The sequence below is a fragment of the Malania oleifera genome, chromosome 8 (genome assembly GCF_029873635.1).
Source record: "Malania oleifera isolate guangnan ecotype guangnan chromosome 8, ASM2987363v1, whole genome shotgun sequence".
Classification (NCBI taxonomy): Eukaryota; Viridiplantae; Streptophyta; class Magnoliopsida; order Santalales; family Ximeniaceae; genus Malania; species Malania oleifera.
Window position 1 is genome coordinate 106,995,879 of NC_080424.1, and position 27,725 is coordinate 107,023,603.

Genomic DNA, 27,725 nt, shown 5'->3' on the forward strand with positions numbered 1-27,725 from the left:
ACTTTCATATATATATATATATATATATATATATATATGTATATATACCTTTAACCTTTATATTAAATACATATCATAATAACTTACTTATATATATATATATATATATATACACACACACACACACACATATATATATACATGCTTCAATATATATATATATATATATTTTCCTTATCATACTATTCATTTTACTTGTTAATTTAATTAATTAATTTTATTTTATTATTTTATTATTATTATATATTTTTTAAATTAAATTTTATTATTATTATTTTTTCCCGGTTACTACATTCCTCCCTCCTTAAAAGAATTTCGTCCTCGAAATTTATTGTTTCCGTAACTCGCCGTCCTTTAATCAGAAAAAGGGTCTACTCATTTTATTACCTACCCTCACTTATGGCGGAGGAATACCGTGGTTACATCTCGAGTCTTGGAAGATTACATATACAAAAGAAAACCGTTCTCCCAAAACTAAAGTACTACACTATTCAACCATTACATGTACCTGCAACAGAAAACTACTTAACTATTTACATTTATTCACTCAGACTTCTTGAAATAAATGCGGATACCTCTGCTTCATCTGCTCCTCAGACTCCCAAGAAGCCTCTTCTACTGCATGATTCCTCCACAAGACTTTTACTTGAGGAATCGTCCTGTTACGTAGCTCTTGCACTTTCCTATCCAGAATCTGTACTAGTAACTCCTCATATCCCAGTGAATCACTAAGCTCCAACTCATCATAATTGATGACATGAGAAGGGTCTGGGACGTATTTCCTCAACATAGCAACATGAAATATGTTGTGAATCCTGGACAATACAGGTGGCAAAGCTAGCCTGTAGGCTACCGGTCCCATTTTATCTAGAATCTCAAATGGACCGATAAACCTAGGACTAAGTTTACCCTTCCTCCTAAATCGCATAACCCCTTTCATCGGAGCTATCTTCAAAAATACGTGATCACCTACATCAAACTCTAAATTCCTGCGGCGATGGTCGGCATAACTCTTCTGTCGGCTCTGAGCTGCACTAATCCTATCCCTAATAAGACGAACTTTATCACACGCCTGCTGAACCAGCTCTGGTCCCACTACTCGCCGCTCACCCACTTCATCCTAAAACAAAGGAGAACGACATCTCCTACCGTACAGAGCCTCAAATGGTGCCATGCCAATGCTAGACTGATAACTGTTATTATACGCAAATTCTACTAATGGCATGAACTGAGTCCAACTACCCCCAAAGTCTAGTACACACGCTCTGAGCATGTCCTCTAATATCTGTATCGTCCTCTTAGTCTGCCCGTCTGACTGAGGATGGAATGCCGTACTAAACGATAACTGAGACCCCAGAGCCTCCTGCAAACTCCTCCAAAATCGTGATGTGAATCGTGGGTCTCGATCCGATACAATAGATACAGGCACCCCATGAGAACGTACTATCTCCTGAATGTAAATCTCCGCTAAACGGTTGAGGGAGTAGCTGATCTTGATGGGAATAAAGTGGGCGGTCTTCGTCAATCGATCAACAATCACCCAGATGGCATTATGACCACGTAACGTCATCGGCAGTCCTGACACGAAGTCCATCGATATATGATCCCACTTCCACTCCGGGATGAATAACGGCTGCAACTGCCTTGCCGGTCTCTGGTGCTCAGCCTTTACCTGCTGGCATGTCAAACACTGCGCTACATACTCGGCAATCTCTCTCTTCATACCACTCCACCAGTATGACTCTCGCAGATCTCTGTACATCTTCGTACTACCGGGATGAACTGTATACAAAGATCTGTGAGCCTCCTCTAGAATAGTCTTCCTGATCTCAGTATCGGCAGGAACACATAATCTGGAACGGAACCGTAAAGCTCCGTCATCTGCGATACTGAACTCCTCCCCCTGCCCACTCTGTACTCTGTCTATCACCTCCACTAGCTCTGGATCTTCCTTCTGGGCAGCTTTAATTCTCTCTTGCAGGGTAGGCTGTACCACTAGGCTGGCAATACATACTGGGAGATCACTCTCCACCAACTCTATGCCGAGTCTCTCCAGATCCATTATGATCGGATGCTGGATCCCCATAGCCGCCAACACCGGCTCCCTGGATTTCCTGCTCAACGCATCAGCTACCACGTTTGCTTTCCCTGGGTGATAACTGATGGTACAATCAAAATCCTTAATCAGCTCCAACCACCTTCTCTACCTCATATTCAGTTCTTTCTGCGTAAAGAAATACTTCAAACTTTTATGGTCGGAGAAGATCTCACACTGCTCACCGTACAGGTAATGCCTCCAAATCTTCAGTGCGTGTACCACTGCAGCCAACTCAAGATCATGGGTAGGGTAGTTCTTCTCATATTCTTTCAACTGCCTGGATGCATACGCCACTACCCTGCCATGCTGCATTAATACACAGCCAAGTCCCTTCAAGGACGCATCACTGTAAATGGTATACCCTTCACCCCCAGATGGGATGATCAACACTGGTGCTGTGACTAGTCTCTGCTTCAGCTCCTGAAAACTCTGCTCACAACTATCATCCCACTCAAATCTAACATTCTTCCTCGTCAGTCGTGTCAAGAGCCCTGACAAAGCTGAGAATCCCTCAACAAAACGACGGTAATAGCCTGCTAGCCCCAAGAACACGACCTTCTCCAGCCAAAATTCACATTTACTGAACTTGGCGTACAACTTCTTTTCCCGAAGTGTCTGCAAAACCTGCCTCAAGTGCGTCTCATGCTCCTCATAGTTCCTAGAATAGACCAGTACATCATCAATAAAAACAACAACAAATTGGTCTAGGTATTGGTGGAAGACTCTATTCATCAAGTCCATAAATACCGCAGGAGCATTCGTCAAACCAAACGGCATCACTAGAAACTCGTAATGCCCATACCTAGTCCTGAAGGCCGTCTTTGAGACGTCTTCTACTTTCACCTTCACTTGATGGTAGCCAAATCTGAGGTCAATCTTCGAATACACCCGTGTACCCTGGAGCTGGTCAAACAAATCATCGATACGGGGTAGAGGATACCTATTCTTGATTGTCACTTTATTTATCTCCCTATAGTCTATACACATCCTCATAGTCCCATCTTTCTTTTTCACAAATAAAACTGGAGCTCCCCATGGAGATACACTGGGCCGTATGAAGCCCTTATCTAGCAGATCTTGCAACTGATTCTTCAATTCTTCTAACTCCACTGGCGCCATTCGATAAGGTACTTTAGAAATCGGCGCTGTACCGAGAGGTAGATCAATAGAGAAATCCACCTCACGGTCGGGTGGCAAGCCTGGTAACTCATCTAGAAAAACATCCACAAACTCCTTCACTACAAGCGTGCTAGCAAGTTTCGACTCATTCTCTGACATCTCTTTCACAACCGCCACAAACCCCTGACAACCACTCAGCAGTAGTCTCCTGGCCTGAATAGCTGAAACTAGCTGAGGCGAGGATTGTACATGCGACCCTACAAATTTGAATTCTGCTTCCCCCGGGGGTCTAAATATCACCTCTCGTGCACGACAATCTATGCTGGCAAAATTAGCTGCTAGCCAATCCATGCCAAATATAACGTCAAACCCATGCATGTCTAACACTATCAAATCAGCAGACAATGTTTTCCCCTAAATCTCTACTGGGCAGTCGCGGAGTACCCTACCACACCTCACTACCAACCCAGTCGGTGTAGATACCAACAGTTCAACATCTAATAATTGTGTTTCAGCCTCAGATAATTTAATACACCCCAAGGACACAAACGAGTGTGTAGCTCCTGAATCAAATAATGCAATAACTTTAAAAGAAAGCATAATGACCATACCTGTCACCACGTCACCTGACACCTCAGCCTCACCCGGCGTCAGAGTAAACACCCTGGCTGGAGCCATATTCCTCTGCTGGCCCCCCCGTGGTGCCTGATAACCTCCCCGGTATGGTCTAGGAGCTGGAACTGCATCTGGTGGAGTAGGGCAGTCTCGTACCATGTGCCCCGATCTACCGCAGCGATAGCACACCGGAGCTGCATCTGGCGGGGTAGGACAATCTCGCGCTATATGTCCCGATCTACCGCAGCGATAGCACACTACACCACCAGCTCGACACTCTCCCCAGTGCCTCCTACCACAAGTCTGACAAACTCGAGGACCCTGCCCTGTCTACACCTCACGTCCTCCCGTCTCCTGTCTCCGCCCTCTACCATCATTACCTCTCCTCCACTGACTCGGCTTGTGACCCTGCTGGTAGCTCGTAGATGCAGATCTCTTCCTCTGTCCCTGCTCATCCGCATCAATACGCTCACCAATCTCTGCCAAGGACGCCCTGTCGACCAACTCAGCGAAGTCCTGGATCCGCAGCACCACCACCTACCTAAATATACTCCGCCTCAAGCCTCTCTCAAACTGCCTCGCCTTCTTCACCTCATCAGGAACAATGTATGGGGCGAATCGAGAGAGCTCGACAAAACGTGCTGCATATTGCTGGACGGATAGCTGTCCCTGCTTCAGACTCAGGAACTCTTCTACTTTAGCCTCCCTCACAGTAGCTGGAAAATATCTGTCAAAGAACAGATCTTTAAACCGGTCCCATGTCATAGCTATTGGAGTCACCCTCTGCTGCTCTAATAGTCTCACCGCAGTCCACCACCTCTCAGCCTCTCCTGTCAATTTATAGGTGGCAAAGAGGACCCTCTGTTCCTCAGTACATTGCAGCACAGCCAAAATTTTCTCAATCTCTTGCATCCAGTTCTCAGCGGCTACAGGATCAACTCCACCTGAGAACGCCGGAGGATTCATCTTTGTAAATTTCTCTATAGTGCACCCATGACCTGTAGATGGACCACTCTGCCCCCTCGAGCTCCTAGCAATCTCAGCCATAACCTGCTGAACCACGCTACGTAATACTGCATCAGAGTCGGTCCTAGCTGTACCTGATGGTCCTGCTCCATCACTGCCACTCGCATGGGCACTATTTCCTTCTGGATCCATCTTGGAAAATAGCAGTTGCAATTCAGTAATCCTATCCTCATAATTTACCCACCTATCCTCACCACTCATCTCAACATTTCTAACTCATTGTTAATCCCCAGTCCTACATTCTAGAAACACAACCCGACAATAGCTTACTATGGTTTTCCTGAAATCGTCACCCTAGGAAAAACACAGAAACTACCACGGAAGTCCTGCCTCTAGACTGTAGAACAAAACCTCAAATCATTTCCTAAACTCTGGTATTGTTCCTGCTGCACTCTAAAGTCTACAGAACCTAGCCACCTAGGCTCTGATACCAACTGTAACGACCTGCTCCTTTTTCACATATATATATATATATATATTTATATAAATAAATTATCATCACATCATACATTCAAACTCAGCAGGTCATAATCTACCTGGGCCCGTGGGCACCAGGGATATAACAAAACATACAGCAGAAGCATACGCAGCAGAAAGTATAAAATCATATACATCTCATCATAATGTGCATAACACATACCAGAGTCACTACAATTACTATCTCACATTATATACATCTCAAAAATGAAATCTAGGGACAATCCCCACAAAACCTAACTGTCCCTACCAAAAACTTACCCTTCCAAAGAGGGCAAACAACTAATCTAGATCAGCGGGGCTTTTCCCGCTCCCCTATTAGGGGCTCTTGAAAAGTTAATAAGATTTAGGGGTGAGACACCTCTCAGTAAGGGAAATAAACTAATACCAGTGTGTGGCAACATGAGTATTATGTGTTCTATATATACCATACATAACATATTCAATACTATTTATCAAATCTAGGAAAACATACATATATATCAACACATAGCAGAATATACTGCATTTTCATAAACATATCTCATCTCATACACTAATAATAACATAAAACAATCCTGGTAGGTTAGCTGGCTGTTGTCATGTATTACCCCCACATGACTGGGTTGTGTGGCCCGAAGGCGGGACCTGACAATGGTTGGCCGACCACTGCCAAGTCAAACAGTAGTCTGTAGGTCCGATGGGTCTACCCAGACTGGTCCGTACACCAAGGGCGATAACAGCACACTTCTTGAAAATAACCACATCGACCATCCAATCTCACACCACTCCGTACAGTGGCGTTAACACAGATATCATGATCACGAGGATCATGGACACATAGCAACAGTACCGTGCAAGTGCTAGCCTAAACCAAGCCAACCAGGTTCTGATATCATATACATATACTAAAACTGTGATACATAAATATCTCATATCATTTATTTTCATATCAATCATATCATTTCACATATATACGTGTATCATGAAAATCATCGGCCCGTACGCCGGTATTACACATTTTAACATAGCACGGCCCGTACGCCGGCAAATCACATAGCACAGCCCGTACGACGGCAAATCACATAGCACGGCCTGTACGCTGGCAAATCACATCCACATAGTACGGCCCATACGCCGGCAAATCACATATACATATAAAAATATCTCGGCCCGTACACCGGTTTTCCATCATAGAAATCCATATTGTCCCCATTAAAAAAAAAAAACAGTATTTCACAACATTTTTATACTCATGCCACACTAAACAAATTTTCTACGTATTCAACATATCATCATTTAAACAGTATTTTTCAAATATAAATCATATATATAAATATATTTATTTTTCCTAAAACCAGATGCTACATATATATACATGCATTTTCTCAAAACAAAACTAGCTTAGTTTATCCCCTTACCTGATTTCTGAAAAGCCCCTAAAAAAAGAATCTTCCCCGTACCCACAAGGTTCTCAACTCAATACCCTGAAAATGAAAACTCGTAGAATTAAAGTTTAGTATTTTCGTACGTACAACATTTTCTATAACTACCACTAAATCAAATTCGACTTAAAAAAGTCTTACCTCAACTTAGGGATGATTCCCTACGTTCCCAATCAACACCCTGGAACTGAAAATTTTCAGTATTAAAGTTCAGTATTTTTATGCGTATATCACTTTCTTCAACTGTCAAAAATCCAAATATTGAATATAAAGCCTTACCTTGGATTTGGGATGAAATCCAATTTCGTTTTCCTGACGATCCGTTCCGGCAGACTTGTAGAGAATTTCGCCAGGAGCGTCGCGGTGGTTTCAGGTTTGTCGATCCGGCGTAAAACTAGCCCGGAATCGAAGAGAGAGAGTCGTAGGAGAGAGAGAGAAGAGAGAGACAGAGAGAGAGAGAGAGAGAGAGAGAGAGAGAGCACTTCCAAAAAAATATCCAAGTAAGCTTCTTGAAGAAGCTTTCCACTTTCTATATATATATACCTTTAACCTTTATATTAAATACATATCATAATAACTTACTTATATATATATATATACACACACACACACACACACACACACACACACACACATATATATATACATGCTTCAATATATATATATACTACTAGTAGATATAGATATTGTTCCTTATCATACTAGTCATTGTACTGGTTAATTTAATGAATTAATGTTATTTATTATTTTATTATTATTATATTTTTTTTAAATTAAATTTTATTATTATTATTTTTTTTTTAAATTAAATTTTATTATTATTATTTTTTTTCCCGGTTACTACACCTCTAGTGGAGAAGACTAGAAAGAAAATAGCATGGTGGAAATCTAAGTTGTTATCGCAAGGTGGAAGATTGATTTTATTAAGACATGTGTTGTCTGACATGTCTATCCATTTTATGTCTGTTATTAAGGTCTCGCAGGTCACATATTCTTGCATTAACTCTTTTTTTGCTAATTTTTTATGAGGAAAGGTGGAAGGTAAAAAGAAGATTCATTGGCGCTTTTAGGGGAAAATTTGTAAACCTACTTTGGAAGGGGGTATGAGCTTGAGAGATCTTAAGGAAGTTTAGAAATCTCTTCTCATGAAATTTGCCTTCATATTACTCCCTTCTAACAATCTATGGGCAGGTATTTTCATAACTAAATATTGCAGAAATGATCATGTATTAATAAAGAAGAGGATATCAAAAGACCCTCGGTTCTAGAGATCAATGATGACCACCATTCCGGAAGTTATTGTAACAACCCGAAGAAAAGTGTTATTTAAATAATAAAAAGAAAGAGGAATGGAAACCAGAAATAGAAAGAGGCAGTTGACGACGTTGCATTTTGGAAAGGATAATCTCGAGGAATTTGTCAGCTCCTCGTCGACGAATATAGGGGACTCATCGATGAGGGTATAACAGGAGCTCGTCGACGAGAAGATACTGAAAGAGAATTTTTGGAAACTTGAAATTCGTCGACAAGGGTTGAAGTTCGTCGATGAACTTTCTATAAGACTCGTCGACGAGGTGACGTGGCTCGTCGACGAATCCCGTCGTATAAATTGGGTTAAACGTGATTTTCAGTCCATTTTCCTGCACAGAAACCATCTCTCTCTCATCCTTCGGTCTTTCCCCCTTCTCTCTTTGATTTTGGGCTGAATTTCCTCCGATTTGAGGATCCAAAGCCACCACAACGCTCCTGAAAAAGTTTTCTGCAAATCTGCCAGAGCGGATTGTCAGTGGGGCTGAGGTGGAAACCATCCCAAATCCAAGGTAAGGCTTTCCACTCAATATTTGGATTTTTGACAGTTGAAGAAAGCATAGTACGCGTAGAAATACTGAACTTTAGTTTTGGGAAATTCCGTTTTCAGGGTGTTGAATGGGGAACCCTGTGAGTGCAAGACATAATTTCATAGGGGTTTTTCAAGAATCAGGTAAGGGGATAAACTAAACTAGTAATTTATGAAAAATATGTATATTGTTATAGCATTTGATTTCAGGGAAATAAATATATTTATATATGATTTATATTTAAAAAAATACTGTTAAAAATGATGGTATGTTAAATATGCGGAAAACTTGTTAGTGTGTGGCATAAGTAGAAATTATTACGAAATACTGTTTTCTAGGAATATGTTAATGATACGGATTTTTATAATGGAAAACCGGCGTACAAGCCGAGATTTTTATATGTTTTGCTGGTGTACGGGCCGTGCTATGTGTATGATTTGTCAGTATACGGGCTGAACTATGGATATATTTTGTTGGCGTACGGGTCGTGCTATGGATGTGATTTGCCAGCATACGGGCCGACCTATGTATATGATTTGCCGGCGTACGGGCTGAGCTATGGATGTGATTTGCCAACATATGGGCTGTGCTATGATATGATTTGCCGGCGAACAGGTCGAGCTATGGTAAAATATGTAATACTAGCGTACGGGCCGATGATTTTCATGATATACGTATATATGCAAAATGATATGATTGGTTTAATAATTAATGATATGAAATATTCATGCATCACAGTTTCAGTATATGTAATATGATATCAGAACCTTGTTCGTTTGGTCTAAGCTAGCACTTGCATGATATCGTTGCTATGTGTCCATGGTCATCATAATCATGATATCTGTGTTAACGCCGCTGTACGGAGTGATGTGAGATTGGATGGTCGATGTGGTTTTTAAGAAGGTGTGAGAGCCCCTGGTATACGGACTAGGTCTGGCAGACCCATCAGACTTCTAGACTATACTTTTGATTTGGTAGTGATCGACCCATTGTCAGGTCCCGCCTTCAGGCCACACAATCCAGTCATGTAGGGGTAATACATGACAACGACTAGCTAACCTACTAGAAATGTTTTTGTATTATTATTATATGAGATGAAATATGTTTATGAAAATGCAGTATGTTCTGCCATGTTTTTGATGATATATATGTTTTCCCAGATTTGACATAACAGTTACTGAATATGTTCTGTATGGTATATGTATAACATAGAATACTCATGTTGCCACACACTAGTATTAGCTTATTTCCCTTACTGAGAGGTGTCTCACCCCGAATTTCATAAATATTTCAAGAGCCCCTGAGAAGAGAGCGGGTAAAGCCCTGCTGATCTAGTACGGTAGATTTGCCCTTCCGAAAGGGTAAGCATTTTGATAGGGTCGGATGTATTTTGTGGAAATGGCCCCAAGACATCTTTTTGGGTTGAGTGTTGTGTAACGACCCAAAAAATAATGGTATTTAAATAATAAAGAGAGAGGGAAATGAAATTAGTAACATTGCATTTTGGAGGTGATAATTCCAAGAAATTTCCCCAGGCCTCATTGACGAACACAAGGGTTTCTTCAACGAGGGTTCTTCAGGACCTCGTCGACGAGGTCCCGTCTTCATCGACGAGAAGATACCGAGAAGGGTTTTCGAGATAGACTGAAATTCGTCGACGAAGGAGGAAGTTCGTCGACGAAATTATTGAAGGACTCGTCGACGAATCCCGCAGTATAAATAGTGCTTAAACTCAGTTTTACATAGAATTTCAGCGCCGCTCTTCTCTCTCTCTCTCTCTCTCTCTCTTTCTCTCTCTCTCTCTCTCCTATGGCTTCTCTCTTTTCTTCCTTTAATTTCGGCCCCATTAGTCGCCGAATTGATGATCTGAGGCCACCACGACGCTCTTGGTGGAGTTCTCTCCGAGTCTACCGGAGCGGATCGTCGGTGGGACGAAATTGGAATTCATCCTGAATCTAGGGTAAGGTCTTTTATTCGGAATTTGAGTTTCCAGCAGTTGTAAGAAATGTAATAGACGTAAAAATAGTAAAGTTTTGTTCTAAGATTTATGATTTTCAGGGTATTGAGTGGAGAACCCTGTGGGTGTTGGACCCGTTATAATAGGGGATTTTTAGTAGGAAACAGGTAAGAGAAATATGCTATGTTAGGTAGTTTTAAAATGATTTCCAATATGAAATTTATATTTTTACCAGTTTATTATTCACAGCAGAACATTATACAGTTTATTAATTATGATTATTATGTATTAAATTATTGTGTGGCTTGAGAATATGAGAATAGTATAGAAGTATGTTTTACAGTATTTTCAGGGTATGTTTTACAGAATATACAGACAGTAGATATGTTTTATAGTAATCATAGAACACCATGATTATGTTGTTTTCAGTATCATGCTTATACAGTTTCCAGTACCATGACTTACAGATTACAGTTCAGTTTAGAAATACAGTTGACACCGTTACAGTTTATTTCAGTGTCATGGTTAATACAGTTATTTCAGAATCATGGTAAATCAGATAGTTGTATATAAAGATGTATTATATAGTATTAGACCCTATTGGACCATACAGTTACAGAGCACGGTATCGTAGCTACAGATATTCAGTTCAGAGTGCAACCACCTATTTAGATAATACGTTGTAGTAAGTCGATCGTATAGTACCCTGACGTGGATAGACTCCTCATCAAATATGGGTTGAGGAGGGCAGATCAGACCGAGGGAGTATAGTGGTTTACCCTGGTCGGCCAGTCAGAGTAGATCCTGCTTACGGGCTGCGCAACCTTATCATAAGGGGTTAAATCATGATACACAGTTATCCACAGGGTAGTTTTCAGTTATTATTGTGTATATACAGATTTATAGAGATAGAGAATATACTTATGTACATTAGAAGTATTTTAAATAGTCCCCTAAAATACTGATATGTTAAGCAACATAGAAGTGGTGGTGGTTTCTATTTCTTGTACTGTATTTACAGATCCAGCTATACATGATTTTATAGAAACAGATTTTCATAATATTGTAACTCATCTGCCACACACTAGTAATAGCATATTTCGTCTTACTGAGCGTTGGCTCATCCCAATTACTTTAACATTTTTCAGGTGATCCAGGTAAGTGAGCAAATCAGGCTCGCAAATAGAGGGGCCTCAGTATTGCCCTGATATTAGAGTGAATATTTTTAGGAGTATTTTGTATAGCCCCAGCCAGTTGGGGATATTTTTCTGGGGAACAGTTATATATGCATATTGTAACGACCTGCTCCTTTTTCACATATTTTTTTTTATATATATATAAATTATCATCATATCATACATCCCAGCTCAGCAGGTCACAATCCACCTGGGCCCGTGGGCACCAGGGATATAACAAAACATACAGCAGAAGCCTACGCAGCAGAAAATATAAAATCATATACATCTCATCATAAAGTGCATAACACAAACCAGAGTCACTACAATTACTATCTCACATTATATACATCTCAAAAATGAAATCTAGGGACAATCCCCACAAAACCTAACCGTCCCTACCCAAAAACTTACCCTTCCAAAGAGGGCAAACAACTGATCTAGATCAGCGGGGCTTTTCCCGCTCTCCTATCAGGGGCTCCTGAAAAATGTATAAGATTTAGGGGTGAGACACCTCTCAGTAAGGGAAATAAACTAATACCAGTGTGTGGCAACATGAGTATTCTGTGTTCTACATATACCATACATAACATATTCAATATTGTTTATCAAATATGGGAAAACATATGCATATCAACACATAGCAGAATATACTGCATTTTCATAAACATATCTCATCTCATACACTAATAATAACATAAAACAATCCTGGTAGGTTAGCTGGCTGTTGTCATGTATTACCCCCACATGACTGGGTTGTGTGGCCCGAAGGCGGGACCTGACAATGGTTGGCCGACCATTGCCAAGTCAAACAGTAGTCTGTAGGTCCGATGGGTCTACCCAGACTGGTCCGTACACCAGGGGCGATAACAGCACACTTCTTGAAAATAACCACATCGACCATCCAATCTCACACCACTCCGTACAGCGGCGTTAACACAGATATCATGATCACGAAGACCATGGACACATAGCAACGGTACCGTGCAAGTGCTAGCCTAGACCAAGCCAACCAGGTTCTGATATCATATACATATACTAAAACCGTGATACATAAATATCTCATATCATTTATTTTCACATCAATCATATCATTTCACATATATACGTGTATCATGAAAATCATCGGCCCGTACGCCGGTATTACACATTTTATCATAGTTCGGCCCGTATGCCGGCAAATCACATAGCACAGCCCGTACGCTGGCAAATCACATAGCACGGCCCGTACGCCGGCAAATCTCATCCACATAGCACGGCCCATACGCCGGCAAATCACATATACATATAAAATTATCTCGGCCCGTACGCCGGTTTTCCATCATAGAAATCCATATCGTCCCCATTCCCAAAAAAATAGTATTTCACAACATATTTATACTCATGCCACACTAAACAAATTTTCTACGTATTCAACATATCATCATTTAAACAGTATTTTTCAAGTATAAATATATTTATTTTTCCTGAAACCAGATGCTACATATATATATATATATATATATATATATATATATATATATATACATTTTCTCAAAACAAAACTAGCTTAGTTTATCCCCTTACCTGATAATTGAAAAGCCCCTAAGAAAATCTTCCCTGTACCCACAAGGTTCTCAACTCAACACCCTGAAAATGAAAATTCGCAGAATTAAAGTTTAGTATTTTCGTACGTACAACATTTTCTATAACTACCACTAAGTCAAATTCGACTTAAAAAGTCTTACCTCAACTTAGCGATAATTCCCAACGTTCCCAATCAATACCCTGGAACTGAAAATTTCCAGTATTAAAGTTCAATATTTTTATGCGTATATCACTTTCTTCAACTGTCAAAAATCCAAATATTGAATATAAAGCCTTACCTTGGATTTGGGATGAAATTCAACTTCGTTTCCCTGACGATCCGTTCCGGCAGACTTGTTGAGAACTTCGCCAGAAGCGTCGTGGTGGTTTCGGTTTGTCGATCCGGCGTAAAACTAGCCCGAAATCAAAGAGAGAGAGTCGTAGGAGAGAGAGAGAGAGAGAGAGAGAGAGAGAGAGAGAGAGAGAGAGAGAGCACTCACGCACACCAAATGAATCCAATTCAAATTGGATTTTTTCTTTTTTTGACTTTTCAAAGCTTAAGCTTGTGGTTTGAATTTATTTGACTTTTCAAAGCTTAATCTTGTGGTTTGAATTTATTTGACTTTTCAAAGCTTCTTTTTTTTTTTGAAGAAGCTTGTATTATTATATATATATATATATATATAATATCATAATTACTTTTATATATGTATATAATATCATAATTACTTATATATATATATATATATATTTTGTCCTTATCATACTACTCGTTTTACTTGTTAATTTAATTAATTAATTTTATTTTATTATTTCATTATTATTATTATTATTATTATTTTTTAAATTTTATTTTTCCCGGTTATTACATTCCTCCCCCCTTAAAAGAATTTCGTCCTCGAAATTTACTGTTTCCGTAACTCGCCATCCTTTAATCAGGAAAAAGGGTCTACTCATTTTATTACCTACCCTCACTTACGGCGGAGGAATACCGTGGTTACATTTCGAGTCTTGGAAGATTACATATACAAAAGAAAACCATTCTCCCAAAACTAAAGTACTACACTATTCAACCATTACATGTACCTGCAACAGAAAACCACTTAACTATTTACATTTATTCACTCAGACTTCTTGAAATAAATGCGGATACCTCTGCTTCATCTGCTCCTCAGACTCCCAAGAAGCCTCTTCTACTGCATGATTCCTCCACAAGACTTTTACTTGAGGAATCGTCCTGTTACGTAGCTCTTGCACTTTCCTATCCAGAATCTGTACTGGTATCTCCTCATATCCCAGTGAATCACTAAGCTCCAACTCATCATAATTGATGACATGAGAAGGGTCTGGGATGTATTTCCTCAACATAGCAACATGAAATACGTTGTGAATCCTGGACAATACAGGTGGCAAAGCAAGCCTGTAAGCTACCGGTCCCACTTTATCTAGAATCTCAAATGGCCCAATAAACCTAGGACTAAGTTTACCCTTCCTCCCAAATCCTATAACCCCTTTCATCAGAGCTATCTTCAAAAATACGTGATCACCTACATCAAACTCTAAATTCCTGCGGCGATGGTCGGCATAACTCTTCTGTCGGCTCTGAGCAGCACTGATCCTATCCCTGATAAGAAGAACTTTACCACACGCCTGCTGAACCAGCTCTGGTCCCACTACTCGCCGCTCACCCACTTCATCCAAAAACAAAGGAGAATGACATCTCCTACCGTACAGAGCCTCAAATGGTGTCATGCCAATACTAGATTGATAACTGTTATTATACGCAAATTCTACTAATGGCATGAACTGGGTCCAACTACCCCCAAAGTCTAGTACACACGCTCTGAGCATGTCCTCTAATATCTGTATCGTCCTCTCAATCTGCCCATCTGACTGAGGATGGAATGTCGTACTAAATGATAACTGAGACCCCAGAGCCTCCTGCAGACTCCTCCAAAATCGTGATGTGAATCGTGGGTCTCGATCCGACACAATAGATACAGGCACCCCATGAGAACGTACTATCTCCTGAATGTAAATCTCCGCTAAACGGCTGAGGGAGTAGCTGATCTTGATGGGAATAAAGTGGGCGGTCTTCGTCAATCGATCAACAATCACCCAGATGGCATTATGACCATGTAACGCCGTCGGCAGTCCTGACACGAAGTCCATCGATATGTGATCCCACTTCCACTCCGGGATGAATAACGGCTGCAACTGCCCTGCCGATCTCTGGTGCTCAGCCTTTACTTGCTGGCACGTCAAACACTGCGCTACATACTCAGCAATCTCTCTCTTCATACCACTCCACCAGTATGACTCTCGCAGATCTCTGTACATCTTCGTACTACCGGGATGAACTGTATACAAAGATCTGTGAGCCTCCTCTAGAATAGTCTTCCTGATCTCAGTATCGGCAGGAACACATAATCTGGAACGGAACTGCAAAGCTCCGTCATCTGCGATACTGAACTCCTCCCCCTGCCCACTCTGTACTCTGTCTATCACCTCCACTAGCTCTGGATCTTCCTTCTGGACAGCTTTAATTCTCTCATGCAGGGTAGGCTGTACCACTAGGCTGGCAATACATACTGAGAGATCACTCTCCACCAACTCTATGTTGAGTCTCTCCAGATCCATTATGATCGGATGCTGGATCCCCATAGCCGCCAACACTGGCTACCTGAATTTCCTGCTCAACGCATCAGCTACCACGTTTGCTTTCCCTGGGTGATAACTGATGGTACAATCAAAATCCTTAATCAGCTCCAACCATCTTCTCTGCCTCATATTCAGTTCTTTCTGCGTAAAGAAATACTTCAAACTTTTATGGTCGGAGAAGATCTCACACTGCTCACCGTACAGGTAATGCCTCCAAATCTTCAGTGCGTGTACCACTGCAGCCAACTCAAGATCATGGGTAGGGTAGTTCTTCTCATATTCTTTCAACTGCCTGGATGCATACGCCACTACCCTGCCATGCTGCATTAATACACAGCCAAGTCCCTTCAAGGGCGCATCACTGTAAATGGTATACCCTTCACTCCCACATGGGATGATCAACACTGGTGCTGTGACTAGTCTCTGCTTCAGCTCCTGAAAACTCTGCTCACAACTATCGTCCCACTTAAATCTAACATTCTTCCTCGTCAGTCGTGTCAAAGGCCCTGACAAAGCTGAGAATCCCTCAACAAAACGACGGTAATAGCCTACTAGCCCTAAGAAACTCCTGATCTCATGGACATTTCTAGGTCTAGCCCAATTCACTACAGCCTCAATCTTGCTAGGATCCACAGAAATACCGCCTCCAGATACAACATGCCCCAAGAACACGACCTTCTCCAGCCAAAATTCACATTTACTGAACTTGGCGTACAACTTCTTTTCCCGAAGTGTCTGCAAAACCTGCCTCAAGTGTGTCTCATGCTCCTCATAGTTCCTAGAATAGACCAGTACATCATCAATAAAAACAACAACAAACTGGTTTAGGTATTGGTGGAAGACTCTATTCATCAAGTCCATAAATACCGCAGGAGCATTTGTCAAACCAAACGGCATCACTAGAAACTCGTAATGCCCATACCTAGTCCTGAAGGCCGTCTTTGAGACGTCTTCTGCTTTCACCTTCACCTGATGGTAGCCAGATCTGAGGTCAATCTTCGAATACACCCGTGTACCCTGGAGCTGGTTAAACAAATCATCGATACGGGGTAGAGGATACCTATTCTTGATTGTCACTTTATTTATCTCCCTATAGTCTATACACATCCTCATAGTCCCGTCTTTCTTTTTCACAAATAAAACTGGAGCTCCCCACGGAGATACACTGGGCCGTATGAAGCCCTTATCTAGCAGATCTTGCAACTGATTCTTCAATTCTTCTAACTCCACTGGCGCCATTCGATAAGGTACTTTAGAAATCGGCGCTGTACCGGGAGGTAGATCAATAGAGAAATCCACCTCACGGTCGGGTGGCAAGCCTGGTAACTCATCTGGAAAAACATCCACAAACTCCTTCACTACAAGCATGCTAGCAAGTTTCGACTCATTCTCTGACATCTCTTTCACAACCGCCACAAACCCCTAACAACCACTCAGCAGTAGTCTCCTAGCCTGAATAGCTGAAACTAGCTGAGGCGGGGATTGTACATGTGACCCTACAAACTTGAATTCTGCTTCCCCCGGGGGTCTAAATATCACCTCTCGTGCACGACAATCTATGCTGGCAAAATTAGCCGCTAGCCAATCCATGCCAAATATAACGTCAAACCCATGCATGTCTAACACTATCAAATCAACAGACAATGTTTTCCCCTGAATCTCTACTGGGCAGTTGCGGAGTACCCTACCACACCTCACTACCGACCCAGTCGGTGTAGATACCAACAGTTCAACATCTAATGATTGTGTTTCAGCCTCATATAATTTAATACACCCCAATGATACAAACGAGTGTGTAGCTCTTGAATCAAATAATGCAATAACTTTAAAAGAAAGCATAATGACCATACCTGTCACCACGTCACCTGATGCCTCAGCCTCACTCGGCGTCAGAGTAAACACCCTGGCTGGAGCCGTATTCCTCTACTGGCCTCCCCGTGGTGCCTGATAACCTCCCCGGTATGGTCTAGGAGCTGGAACTGCATCTGGTGGAGTAGGGCAGTCTCGTACCATGTGCCCCGATCTACCACAGCGATAGCACACCGGAGCTGCATCTGGCGGGGTAGGACAATCTCGCACTATATGTCCCGATCTACCGCAGCGATAGCACACTACACCACCAGCTCGACACTCTCCCCAGTGCCTCCTACCACAAGTCTGACAAACTCGAGGACCCTGCCCTGTCTGCACCTCGCGTCCTCCCGTCTCTTGTCTCCGCCCTCTACCATAATTACCTCTCCTCCACTGACTCGGCTTGTGACCCTGCTGGTAGCTCGTAGATGCAGATCTCTTCCTCTGTCCCTGCTCATCCCCATCAATACGCTCACCAATCTCTGCCAAGGACGCCCTGTCGACCAACTCAGCAAAGTCCTGGATCCGCAGCACCACCACCTGCCTAAATATACTCCGCCTCAAGCCTCTCTCAAACTGCCTCACCTTCTTCACCTCATCAGGAACAATGTATGGGGCGAATCGAGAGAGCTCGACAAAACGTGCTGCATATTGCTGGACGGATAGCTGTCCCTGCTTCAGACTCAGGAACTCTTCTACTTTAGCCTCCCTCACAGTAGCTGGAAAATATCTGTCAAAGAACAGATCTTTAAACCGGTCCCATGTCATAGCTATTGGAGTCACCCTCTGCTGCTCTAATAGTCTCACCGCAGTCCACCACCTCTCAGCCTCTCCTCTCAATTTATAGGTGGCAAAGAGGACCCTTTGTTCCTCAGTACATTGCAGCACAGCCAAGATTTTCTCAATCTCCTGCATCCAATTCTCAGCGGCTATAGGATCAACTCCACCTGAGAACGCCGGAGGATTCATCTTCGTAAATTTCTCAATAGTGCACCTATGACCTATAGATGGACCACTTTGCTCCCTCGAGCTCCTAGCAATCTCAGCCATAACTTGCTGAGCCACGCTACGTAATACCGCATCAGAGTCGGTCCTAGCTGCACCTGATGGTCCTGCTCCATCACTGCCACTCGTATGGGCACTATGTCCTTCTGGATCCATCCTGGAAAATAGCAGTTGCAATTCAGTAATCCTATCCTCATAATTTACCCACCTATCCTCACCACTCATCTCAACATTTCTAACTCATTGTTAATCCCCAGTCCTACATTTTAGGAACACAACCCGACAATAACTTACTATGGTTTTCCTGAAATCGTCACCCCAAGAAAAACACAGAAACTACCACGGAAGTCCTGCTTCTAGACTGTAGAACAAAATCTCAAATCATTTCCTAAACTCTGGTATTGTTCCTACTGCACTTTAAAGTCTACAGAACCTAGCAACCTAGGCTCTGATACCAACTGTAATGACCTGCTCCTTTTTCACATATTTTTTTTTTTATGTATATATAAATTATCATCACGTCATACATCCCAGCTCAGCAGGTCACAATCCACCTGGGCCCGTGGGCACCAGGGATATAACAAAACATACAGCAGAAACCTACGCAGCAGAAAGTATAAAATCATATACATCTCATCATAAAGTGCATAACACATACCAGAGTCACTACAATTACTATCTCACAGTATATACATCTCAAAAATGAAATCTAGGGACAATCCCCACAAAACCTAACTGTCCCTACCCAAAAACTTACCCTTCCAAAGAGGGCAAACAACTGATCTAGATCAGCGGGGCTTTTCCCGCTCTCCTATCAGGGGCTCCTGAAAAATGTATAAGATTTAGGGGTGAGACACCTCTCAGTAAGGGAAATAAACTAATACCAGTGTGTGGCAACATGAGTATTCTGTGTTCTACATATACCATACATAACATATTCAATATTGTTTATCAAATATGGGAAAACATATGCATATCAACACATAGCAGAATATACTGCATTTTCATAAACATATCTCATCTCATACACTAATAATAACATAAAACAATCCTGTTAGGTTAGCTAGCTGTTGTCATGTATTACCCCCACATGACTGGGTTGTGTGGCCCGAAGGCGGGACCTGACAATGGTTGGCCGACCATTGCCAAGTCAAACAGTAGTCTGTAGGTCCGATGGGTCTACCCAGACTGGTCCGTACACTATGGGCGATAACAGCACACTTCTTGAAAATAACCACATCGACCATCCAATCTTACACCACTCCGTACAGTGGCGTTAACACAGATATCATGATCACGAAGACCATGGACACATAGCAACGGTACCGTGCAAGTGCTAGCCTAGACCAAGCCAACCAGGTTCTGATATCATATACATATACTAAAACCGTGATACATAAATATCTCATATCATTTATTTTCACATCAATCATATCATTTCACATATATACGTGTATCATGAAAATCATCGGCCCGTACGCCGGTATTACACATTTTATCATAGTTCGGCCCGTACGCCGGCAAATCACATAGCACAGCCCGTACGCTGGCAAACCACATAGCACGGCCCGTACGCCGACAAATCACATAGCATAGCCCGTACGCTGGCAAATCACATAGCACGGCCCGTACGCCGGCAAATCTCATCCACATAGCATGGCCCATACGCCGGCAAATCACATATACATATAAAAATATCTCGGCCCGTACGCCGGTTTTCCATCATAGAAATCCATATCGTCCCCATTCCCAAAAAAATAGTATTTCACAACATATTTATACTCATGCCACACTAAACAAATTTTCTACGTATTCAACATATCATCATTTAAACAGTATTTTTCAAGTATAAATATATTTATTTTTCCTGAAACCAGATGCTACATATATATATATATATATATATACATTTTCTCAAAACAAAACTAGCTTAGTTTATCCCCTTACCTGATAATTGAAAAGCCCCTAAGAAAATCTTCCCTGTACCCACAAGGTTCTCAACTCAACACCCTGAAAATGAAAATTCGCAGAATTAAAGTTTAGTATTTTCGTACGTACAACATTTTCTATAACTACCACTAAGTCAAATTCGACTTAAAAAGTCTTACCTCAACTTAGGGATAATTCCCAACGTTCCCAATCAATACCCTGGAACTGAAAATTTTCAGTATTAAAGTTCAATATTTTTATGCGTATATCACTTTCTTCAACTGTCAAAAATCCAAATATTGAATATAAAGCCTTACCTTGGATTTGGGATGAAATTCAACTTCGTTTCCCTGACGATCCGTTTCGGCAGACTTGTTGAGAACTTCGCCAGGAGCGTCGTGGTGGTTTCGGTTTGTCGATCCGGCGTAAAACTAGCCCGGAATCAAAGAGAGAGTCGTAGGAGAGAGAGAGAGAGAGAGAGAGAGAGAGAGAGAGAGAGAGAGAGAGAGAGAGAGAGCACTCACGCACACCAAATGAATCCAATTCAAATTGGATTTTTTCTTTTTTTGACTTTTCAAAGCTTAAGCTTATGGTTTGAATTTATTTGACTTTTCAAAGCTTAAGCTTGTGGTTTGAATTTATTTGACTTTTCAAAACTTCTTTTTTTTTTTTTTGAAGAAGCTTGTATTGTTATATATATATATATATATATATATATATATATATATATATATATATATATAATATAATAATTTTTTTTATATATATATATAATATCATAATTACTTATATATATATATATTTTGTCCTTATCATACTACTCATTTTACTTGTTAATTTAATTAATTAATTTTATTTTATTATTTCATTATTATTATTATTATTTTTTAAATTTTATTTTTTCCGGTTACTACACATATTTTGGAAAACAATTTAGCACTTTGGTATTGTATATAATTACATATGGTTATGTTTATTTGATTTCTGCTTCTCGCTGTTTAGGTTGATGTTTGGGTTTAATTCAGTATGATATCAGAGCATGTTAAATATTATAGTAATAAATAAATAAAACCATTTAAATAACAAGTCGTTAATGATTATTACTATTTAATTAAGTATTCAATTTAGTTAATTATTTAATTTAATTTTATATTTTAATTTTACATTTTTTATTTTTTTAATTTTTTATTTCATACTATTTCTTTTTATTTATTTATTTAATACATCAATTTAATAATGTTTAACTAACTAATTGATTAATAATTTTAATTAATTAATTAATTTTATTTATTATTTCATTTATTATCATTTTTTCTAATTATTTTAATTTTTCGGATCTTTACATTCTGTCCTGCGTAGGGGGACGTCGCGATAGTAATAATTATAACATCTTAAAAATTTCATTCTTACTCATTTAAGCAATAAAATAAGCTCATGCTACACGATTTTGCATGCTAAATTTATTTGTTGTTAATATAATTTTATAACGCTGTCAATTACTTGAGTATATTAAAATACTTCATTTAAAACAATAAACTTATAAATATAAATGCATATATATATATATATATATATATATGTAAAAACCCGAACCCGGAAAATAAAAGAAATAAATAAGAAAAGAAGAAAGGAAAATTTAAAAGGGACAAAGCAACATGACTCGTCGATGAATCCCCTGTTTTCGTTGACGAGTTCCCTTCTATGACTTGTCGATGAAGTGCAGGCATCATTGATGAAGAAATCTCGAGTGTTATGAAATCTCAGGCTTAAGGTTCATCGACAAACCCCTTCTTTCATCGACAAATGCTCTTCTGTGACTCATCAATGAATGCTTCTTTTCGTTGACGAATTCGGGCCGGGTCAATGACCTTTAATTAGGTCTTAAATAACATTTTTGTTAAGAAATCAAAATATATTCTCTCTCTCTCTCTCTCTCTCTCTCTCTCTCTCTCTCTCTCTCTCTCTCTCTCTCTCTCTCTCTTTAAACCTGCGAGAAACCATTCTTCTCTCTTCGATTTCTCTCGTTCGTTGCCCGAATCGACGATCAGAAGTCACCATGTTGATCTAAGAGCGTTTCTCTACAAGTCTAGCAGAGTGAATTTTTAAACTAGACTTTCCAGGCACCACTCCAAGGCTAAGGTAAGATTTAAGGAATTAAACAAATTTGATATTTTTGGAAGTTTAATCATTTATTTGGAGTTTGTGGGCTTGAGAAATATTAAAATAGTAATTTACCTGAGGTTGGGTTGATTAAATTAGGTTTTATGAATTCAGGGTTCGTGTGAGCTGCAGGCGCAGTTTTGGGATCCTTGCAGGCGTAACTTTAGGAAAACAGATAAGGAGATTAAGTTAAGTCAGGTTTTTATTGAGTTTGAACCGATTAAACTACTTTATATATATATACACTTGATCTCAAGGGTTAATTTGAAAACCGACTGTTCAAAATGAACTTTAGTAATTTAGGATATATGATATGGTATTTTGGATAAAACAAATGGTGGACTAAATGGCTATATTCAAATATTGAAATTGTGTGGCAGGTGAATAATCGGTATGAGTTATGGTATAACTGAAATTGGGTATGGTTGTGAAAAATACTGAATTGTTTGTGAAAAGTACTGGAACTACCTTTACAAAATACTAGGTTTTATTTCATGACTGCAGGTTGGGTTTTACTTAATAGCTAGGGGCCGGGTTATATTTAACAGCCGAGGACCGGGTTTTATTTAAAGGCTGTGAGCTGGGTTTTATTTGACGGATGGGGACCGGGTGTCATTAAATGGCAGGTTTTATACGGAACAAGTTTATTCTACAGTTTTTACATGATATGATTTGAGAACCTTGAGGACCAGTTGTATAGTGAGCACGGTACCGTTGTTAGAAACTTATATTGAGACCGTGTGCACCCACACTATACTGAGAGGTGTTGCGTGGTCTCCGCCCTTTAGCCTAGAAGAGGTCATACCTTCCCTGGGGTCTAGACCAAGAAGTGGTAAGGCTAGCGGATCTACAACTGGGTTGCGGATGCCTGCGGACGTAATAGCATATGGTTATTTTGACTTTTTCTGAGTTGATCCCCTAGGACTTAGTCCAGCTTCGGACTGCACAACCTATACCATGGGGGATGTAAATGGTGTTTAGTCCCAGGGAGTGTCTTTTATGTATATATGTTAATTTATGTAAATGATGTTATTATTTATTAAACTGATTTATACTGAGGAGATAAATGCATATTTCTCAACTGTAAATGTGTGGGTATTTGTATATGAATTAAAATGCATAAATGTTTATAGTGAGGTAAACTATCTGCCCGAGGGCTTGCTGAGAAATGCGAGTACCCTAATAAGTATTAGTTGTAGTCATACCAAGTTGCATAACATATTAGAGCAAATGGGAGTTACATGTATGGGTGTGTAATCTCGCATATCCTCGGGAACTTTTGCTAATAAATAATTATGTGTGTGTGTGAAGTATGGTCGGGGAATGATTTTATAACTGTGGCTAATTATCAACTGATGATATTTTGTATACATTAAAACTCACGTCGGTCACACATTGATATTAACTTAATCTGCCTTACTAGGAAGTGTCTCACCCAATATACAAATCATCTTTTCAAGATACTCCAGGGATCGTGCTTAGCTGGCTAGAGGGGTGGAGTTAGACGTATAGTGCATGTTCGTGGGGTGAATGGATTGAGTTGTTTTTGTTTGCACTGTTTTATGGTCAGTAATATGGATATTTGGAGACTTTTATGTATATTAGTAGTGTAGAACTCTGATAATGTTTTGTTAAATGTATTATTTATTTCCGCTATTTTTATATGATGAATATGGTATTAGGTACACAAACATCACTAAAGTAGCCCCCGAGCCCATGTGGTGAGTCAGGGCATTACAATATATATATTGATCGGAAATATAAATAAGTATACATATATATTCTATGTAATGCAATATATTTTCTATTAATAGTTCATGAATGTTGAAAATTTTATACTAGTTTAGTCTAGGGGCACCAAGGTCCAAACATCCAATGTATTTTCTTTCCCTTTTAAGCAGAAACTATCTTTCCATGCCCATGGAAATTATTATTGTTAATAATTAAATATTTTCATATTAATTAATTACGCTAGTTGTAAGGTTCTCACATTCACCTCTATTTAGCCAATATTTTACTACCCAATATTTAGCATGTAAGAAGATGAGAACTAAATTCCAAATTTGAGCATGTAAAAAGATATAGTTTAGCCTTGACGGCTAGTTATGTGATTTTTCCTTGTATTTAGCCTCCTCTAGCGCCATCATAGGATTCAATTCCTAAGAAATTTAAAATTTATAGTATTTACATATATCATTCAATTGCATAATTTGGGAGTTAAGGAGTTAGTGAAGAAAGAGATAGGGGAAAAATTAGAGAAGAGAGACGTGTGAAGAGATGCGTGGTGTATAGGTGGAACAGAGGAATTGTAGATTTGTGGAAATAAAAGTTAATTCTGTATGATGTGTAGTTGCAATACGACCTAAAAACTTATATTACTATGCTCCATGCCAATTTTTCGTGATCATTCTTTTTTATTGCTTATATACTATGACCATATATTTTTATATTCCTTTTCTATGTTATAAATCACCCTCATTATTTTTTTTCCTCTTTTCCTTCATTATTTCTCCATTATTCCTTTTCCTCTTTCCCCTCATTTCATAATTCCATTGTGCAATTATATATTTCTCTTTCCATATATTCTCTGGCGCTTCACGCTGAGTACCAAATTTATTCCATACTTAAAGATCTAAAGCATTAAATTCACACGATCTAATCATTAATGGCTGAATTTATATTAATGGTTGAGTTTAAATGTTTCATATTTATGTTATGTGCTTCGATATAATGTTCTTGACTTGTAAAATTCATCCCATTAATTTATCAATTTGAATGAATTGAGATATATTTTTACTTCAAGTTATTGGTCATCCAAAATTGATCAGAGTTCTTGAGTTTCACTCCAATATAATTGCAAAAGTGCCTAAAGTTCTCAAAAAACTAATTTTACGTAGGATAGAGGGTGGGAAAGAAGTACGCTAAAATTATTACTAGGCATGAAAATTCCTGCAAAGACACAAATAATAAGGGCCACTTACATTTAACCTAAAAGTATAACTCACATTATATGTATTTGTATAAAAAATATATAACCACTTAACCTTTTTTTTTATATCATTACTCTTCTTTCATTTAGAGAAGATACAAAATTGACAAAGAGGAGAAATTGATACATGATTTTAATTTCTTTCAAAAATGGTTGAGATTCACCTGCACTAAATTTGTATCTTCTCATCTCATAACCAGTACATTCAAGGCTTCAAAGCACTAGCGTAAAGTGTCTTGTATACCTCAATCAGCCAATCAATGAGAATACCTCTCATCCTTTCATTAATGTTGAATTGTTGTGCCATATACTTGGGTGAGACACAGCTGGACCTCTGCTAATTAAAAAAAAAAAGAAGTATGAACTTAGTTCTGATACTCATTAAGAGTCACGTTAATACTTTACTAGTTGTGTCTGTGCACTCCTGAACTATATAATTTCTAATTTCAAATCACTATTGTACCTTATTGATTAACTTATTGGTTAAGAAGACAGATAGTTTTGATGACATTTTGAAGCTTCAAAAAACTAGAGACTGATTCAAGGAGATCCCTTTCTAATAGAGTATAGATTCAATAGAAGATGGTCTTGTAATTAAGTCAAGAAATTAATGAAATGAAAGTCATTCAGTTTGTGCAACAAAAAGAATTCTCGGCAATGCAAAGCAATGCTTGATAATACACACACACACACACACACACACACACACACACACACACATGTTAATAGGGGTATTCAAATCAAAACAAGCAAGGACGACACATATGTAGATCACCTCTGTTTTCCTATAATGAGCATTTTTTTTTTTTTAAAGAAGGGCGGCACCTTCATTTATTTATTGATAATCTCTCACTTTTGGCAAGGGAATACCGTGGTTACAAGACAAGCAATGGGAGATAACAAAAGACAAAACATTAAAGGCCTCCCGATTAACAACACCAACATCCAACCAAAAACAGGGTTACAAGTCCAAACAAAATAAAACAAAACAAAACCTACAAAACAAAACTCACGCAACAAAATAAATAAAAGATAAACAACATAAAGTATAAACTAAAACCAATAGGAAAACAGCTAAACATACCTCATATAAGCTGTATCCATCTTCTCCAATTTATACAAATCATTGCTAACTCTAGGGAGTTGACTATTATTTATAAACAAACTATTCCTCCCCATAGCACCTTATCGAGTCAAGGCATTTGCCACTTTGTTCCCTTTTCTATAGCAATGATTTATCGAAAAATCTACTCCCTGCAATAAACCAATAAGTTGTTCCCAAAAATCCCACAAATACCACAAGGAGCACTTCCTGGCTCTTATCCAATTAACTACAATATTCGAATCACATTCAATATCAATACAGGTTTGACCCAAATGTTTGCAAATCTTTATTCCCTCCAATACCGCTCTCAATTTAGCTTCATTATTTGAACAAGAACCAAAATATTTTGAAAAACCAATCACAAAAGAACTTGTATGGTCTCTAAGGATGCTACCACCACTCGCCGGCCCTGGGTTCCCTAGGCTGCTCCCATCCAAATTTAGTTTCAACCTCCCTTGCCTCGGTTTTAGCCATCTCACACTTTGCATAGTTTTAATTCTTTTATTCACAATTTGCACTTCCAGATTCTGCAATAACTGAAAATTTGCATCTTTTAACTGAACCATTTCTATCATGTTCCTACTCAAAACCCCTACCCAATACTTAATGGACAACCACACATCAGTACTACTCTCTAATTTTCCCTTCATTCTAACCACACATCTTCTTTTCCACAGCCTCCAAACTACAAAATAAGGAATCAAATCCATCTATGAACCCAATTGAGATC

The 27,725-nt window shown here is 39.4% G+C and overlaps 1 long non-coding RNA gene across 1 annotated transcript; it reads right to left on the bottom strand.

The window, feature by feature from the left end:
• Positions 1 to 11,848: 11,848 nt before the first annotated feature.
• Positions 11,849 to 13,817, bottom strand: LOC131162203 (uncharacterized). The gene is made up of 4 exons (XR_009138713.1): positions 13,595 to 13,817; positions 13,457 to 13,502; positions 13,296 to 13,358; positions 11,849 to 12,210 (listed from the first exon to the last, which is right to left on the bottom strand). It is a non-coding gene; the product is annotated as an uncharacterized LOC131162203 (long non-coding RNA).
• Between the last annotated feature and the right edge of the window lie 13,908 nt (positions 13,818 to 27,725).